This window comes from Myotis myotis, unplaced genomic scaffold (assembly GCF_014108235.1).
Source record: "Myotis myotis isolate mMyoMyo1 unplaced genomic scaffold, mMyoMyo1.p scaffold_m19_p_4, whole genome shotgun sequence".
Lineage (NCBI taxonomy): Eukaryota > Metazoa > Chordata > Mammalia > Chiroptera > Vespertilionidae > Myotis > Myotis myotis.
Genome location: NW_023416346.1, coordinates 102,183,118 through 102,188,473, shown reverse-complemented (window position 1 = coordinate 102,188,473; position 5,356 = coordinate 102,183,118). Strand labels below are relative to the sequence as shown.

General features: G+C 43.2%; 1 pseudogene; it reads left to right on the top strand.

Annotated features, from left to right (window-relative positions):
* Nucleotides 1-554: 554 nt before the first annotated feature.
* Nucleotides 555-1,496, top strand: LOC118654331 (annotated as a pseudogene).
* Nucleotides 1,497-5,356: the final 3,860 nt, after the last annotated feature.

Sequence of the window (5,356 nt, the reverse complement as noted above, 5' to 3'; positions counted from 1 at the left end):
ATCCTTTCAAAGAACCAGCTCTTGGTTTTGTTGATCTTTTGTATTGTTTTTTATTTGTTGTTGTTGTTGTTTGTATGTGTGTGTGTGTGTGTGTGTGTTTTCTTTTTTTGGTCTCTATGTCGTTTATCTCCTCTCTGATCTTTATTATTTCCTTCCTTCTGCTTATGCTGGGCTTTTGTTGTTGCTCTCTTTCGAACTCTTTGAGTTATAGGGTTAGATAATTTATTACCATTTTTTCTTGTTTTTTTGAGATAGGCCCGTAGAGCTATGAACTTCCCTCTCAAGACTACTTTCACTGTGCCCCATAGATTTTGGATTGTTGTGTTTTCATTGTCATTTGTTGCCATGATGCTTTTTATTTCTTCTTTGATCTCTTTGGTAACCCAGTCATTGTTTAATAACATGCTATTTAGCCTCCAGGTAAAAATAAAGTTTTGAAGATGGTGGAGTAGCAACACAGAGCTTTTAGTACTGAGCCTCTGGGCTGACTTTGGTTCAGGACTGGCAACAGGCAGTGATCACTGAGAAAAGTGTGCCTAGGGTAGCTGGCCAAAATGCCGAATATCAAAATCTTCAATGGCAGCTCCCACTTGTCCTAGAAAATTGTTGACCGCCTGGGCCTAGATCTAGGCAAGGTGTTGACTAAGAAATTCAGCAACCAGGAGACCTGTGTTGAAATTGGTGAAAGTGTCCATGAAGAGGATGTCTGCATCGTTCAGAGTGGCTCTGGTGAAATTAATGACAACCTAATGGAGCTTTTGATTATGATTAATACCTGCAGGATTGCTTCAGCCAGTCAGGTTACTGCAGTCATCCATGCTTCCCTTATGCCCAGCAGGATAAGAAGGATAAGAGCCATGTTCTGATCTCAGCCAACCTTGTTGCAAATATGCCCTCATAGCAGATCATATTATTACCATGGGCCTTCATGCTTCTCAAATTCAGGGCTTTTTTTGATATTCCTGTGGACAATTTGTATGCAGAACCAGCTGTCCTGAGGTGAATAAGGGAGAATATATCTGAGTGGAGGAGCTGCACTATTGTCTCACCGATGCGGGGGGAGCTAAGAGAGTACCTCCACTGCAGACCAGTTGAATGTTGACTTTGTCTTGATTCATAAAGAATGGAAGAAGGCCAATGAAGTGGACCACATGGTGCTGGTAGGAGACATGAAGGATGGGGTGGCTATTCTAGTGGATGACATGGCTGACACTTGTGGCACAATCTGCCACACAGCTGACAAACTTCTTTAAGGTGGAGCCACCAGACTTTATGCTATCTTGACTCACAAAATCTTTACTGGCCCCACCATTTCTCACACTAACAATGCATGCTTTGAAACAGTAGTGGTTATCAATACCAAACCTTAGGAGAATAAAATGAAACATTGCTCCAAAATACAGGTGATGGACATCTCCATGATCCTTGTAGAAGCCACCAGGAAATTCCACAATGGGGAATCTGTTTCCTACCTGTTCAGCCATGTCCCTTTATAATAGAACTAGAGGCCCAGTGCATGAAATTTGTGCACCAGTGGGGTCCCTAGCAGCTGCCGGCTGCTGGCCAGGGCCTCCTTTCCCTGTCTGCCGGCCAGGGCCTTCCTTCGTTCCATGCCGCCACCTAATGGTCATGGCACATCACAGCAAGTGATTGAACTCCCTGTCTGTCGAACTCCCAAGGGGACACTTTGCATTATATATATATATATATATATATATATATATATATATATATATATGTAATCTTCTGAGGCTTTTAAAAAATAAAGTGAACCCCTTTCTTTGTTTTCCCTGGATGTTCGATGAAAAATTCAGCAGAAGCCTCAGCTTGCTTCAGTAGCTTTCCACATCCCATTCCAGGTATATTAACTCTTCTCCAAAATTAGGGAAAAACAGATTGAGACTACTCAGATTTCCTATCTGCACTGTCTCATTCTAGCTTCTTCGATTTTGTGGGTCTTGCAGCTTTAACTATAACTCAGCTTCTGCATGATTTCAGACTTTGAAGTGTGTTGTGTGGGGGTGTTTGAATGTGTTTAGGGAAGCTCAGACTTCTTTTCATGTGAATGCTTCTGGGATTCCTAGATTCAGAACTACTAGCAACAGAGCTAACCCCAAAATAAACAAAATAAAAAGAACAAAGCAAAACTAACTCCCAACCCCTGTAACATGTGACAAGTTCTCTAAGGTCTATACTAAATTACATCAAGAGCCCAGAATCCAGCTGTGGTTGCTGATTCCCTGTAAGGCAGGCAGCTCTCAGGTAGTAGCCTGAGGGAAGGCAGCACACAGTGTAGCAGATGCTTCTTGGGAGGAAAAAAGACTGATCCCTCACCCTCTGCTAGGAAATTGTCACTTTGTTTCTTTTGTACCTGTTCCTTTTCCATTTCGTTTGACCTTCAACCATCTTGACCTTTTCCTGGCTAAATGATCATTGTACCATAGTCTTCTGGAAAGGAAACCTCACTTTTTGCTGTGTATTCTTTAACATTTACATGATATTATTTTGCTGTAGCTTAATCTTAGCCCACTATCACTGTGGTAGAAGATTCTAGGTGGTTTTGTACTCCCTTTTGATTAATTTAAGTATTGAATTTTCATCTTATTTCCTTGGATCTGTTTGGCCCCTCAAATGACCTGAGGTTTCTGTTAAAAGATTGATGTTACTAGCTCTTATAGAGGAAAACTAACAAAGTATCTGTGTGTGATTGTGAAAATAAATAAATAAAGTTTTCTCACCAAAATAAAAAAAAATGTTAACTATGTGAATTGATGAATGTGTAAATTACTTTGATCTTGGTAATAATTTCACAATCTATCTATCTATCTCTCTCTATATATAATCATCTTGTTGTACACTTTAAATTATATATGTATATTTCTCAATTATTACTCAATAAAGTTGGAGAAAATTTAAATTCTGGTACCATAAAAAATATGAAGAGCTATATTTGAATGACAACATCGCCTTCCTTCAAGACTTCTTGAATTCACAAACAAAATGCTCTAACATAAAAATAAGGTAATGAAAACACAATAATGCTTCATTCTTATGAAGCACTTCTAAGATTCCAAACTGCTTATAAATCCATTGTCTTCCTCCACACACTGAAGTGCAAGCAAGTTAGCAAGTTTATATTTTTAGGAAATTGTAAAAAAGTAACATATTAAAAAATAGAAAGTGAATGAGTACAGTAGTTAAATTTCAACACTAGGTGTTCCTGCTTTCCTGACTGGGATCCCCATCAGGAGTTAAGTAGCATTGTATGTAGTTTCATTTCAAATGTAAGAAACATATTTTGAATTTCTGCCAGACATTTTACCAAAGAAAAATGGTTAGTTCAAAATAAACCCCTGCCATTACATCTTTCAAAATTATTTTTATTTGTCAATTCCAATTCACATTCAATATTATGTTAATTTCAAGTGGTTAGACATTTATATAACTTGCCAGTGATCCCCCCAATAAGTCTAGTACACCCCTGCCCTGGCCTGGTGCCACGCAACCTCAGGTCCCTCCTGTTCAATTGTTTGGTCGTCCCTCACTAACCCCCCTGCTGGCCTGGTCTCCCCACGCAGCCTGCTGTTCAGTCATTTGGTCATCCCTCAGTAACCCCCCTGCCAGCCTGGTTGCCCCACGCAGCCTGCTGTTTGGTCATTACTGTTACTGTGATGGCATCCTGGACAATTTTCATATTCCTCTATTATTAGTATAAATTTGTCTTTCTCTGAGTCATTTCACTTAGCATAATACCCTCTAGGTTCATCCATGTCATTGCAAATGGCAATATTTAATTCTTTTTATTACTGAGTAATATTATCTTATATAATAAAAGTCTAATATGCAAATTGTTGACCGGGAATTTGAACACTCACTATGATGTGCACTGACCACCAGGGGGTGGCATGAAACATGGCCGGCATTGGCAACACAGCACTGGCAGTGGGCAGCAGTGGACGTGCTGCCGGCCCCGATGGACCCCAACAGAGCAGGACTCTGGCGAAATGGTGGAGCAGGTGAGTGGGCAGCACCAGGCCAAGGTGGGTACAAGCAGGGGCCCGATCGCCCAGCCTATCGACCGGTAAATGGCAACCAGCGGCAGCAGAGGGGGTTGGGGCCGCTGTCCAGCTGCCAGGTGCTGAGGGAACCTGGCAGGAGACCCAGCCCTGATTGATCACAGACTGCAATCAGCCGCCCTGATCGCCCAATCGGGGTTGAGCCCCGGGCTGGGATGAGGAACTGGGGATGAGTGGTCATGACCAACCTCTCAGGGTGCCCGGGTGGTTACCTGAGGGTGGGGCTGACAGGGATGGAGGTGTGGTGAGAATGCAGGGTGTCCACCAAGCTCGCTCTCACTCTCCCTGCTACCCTCCCCCGGAATACCAGGGCTCGCATGCTGGAGAAACCCCCATGCTCAGTTGCCAGGTGCCTGCAAGGAGCCCGCCCCACACCTGTGCAGCCTCTTCTGGGTGAGCCCGGCCACAGCTGCTGCCAGGACTGCAGGGGCCAGTCAGGCTACCCATGGATTCACTTAGGAGCTGGTCTGCGAGGCTAGCCAGGAGAGAGCACACTGCCTGCCCAGCTTCTGTACGGCACTGCTGGGCGGCCCAGAGGCCACACTGTGCCCCAGCCCGCAGAGTCAGGCTGTGCTCACCACATATCCACATGGGGACTTGGGTGCTGTGACTCAGGAGGAGGGGGGCACGTGGGGACCCAGGGACCCATGTGCTACCCAGGGCTCAGAAGTCAGCTGGGACCTGCCCTTCCATGCCAGGTTCGTGCTTCAATCACCAGCCAGGCCTAGGGATTGCACCCATGCACAAATTTTGTGCACCAGGCCTCTAGTACTGTATATAATACCACATCTTCTTTATCTAGTTATCTATCAATGAATACTTAGGTTGCTTTCATATCTTGGCTACTGTAAATAATGCTACAATGAATATAAGGATGAATATATCTTTTCAAATTAGTGTTTTGGATTTCTTTGGAATCAGAAGTGTGATTGCTGGCTCATATGGTAGTCCTAGTTTTAATTTTTGAGGAATATTTATTTTATTTTATTTTATTTTATTTTATTTATTTTAAATATATTTTTATTGATTTCAGAGAGTAAGAAAGAGGGAGAGAGAGAGAGAAATATCAATAATGATATAGAATCAATGATTGGCTACCTCCTGCACGTCCCCTACTGGGGATCGAGCCCACAACCTGGGCATGTGCCCTTGACTGGAATCAAACCTGGGACCCTTCAGTCCACAGCTATATCCACTGAGCCAAGCTGGCCAGGGCTTTGAAGGACATTTATACTGTTTTTCATAGCCATTGTGCCAATTTGCAAACCCACCAACAGTGC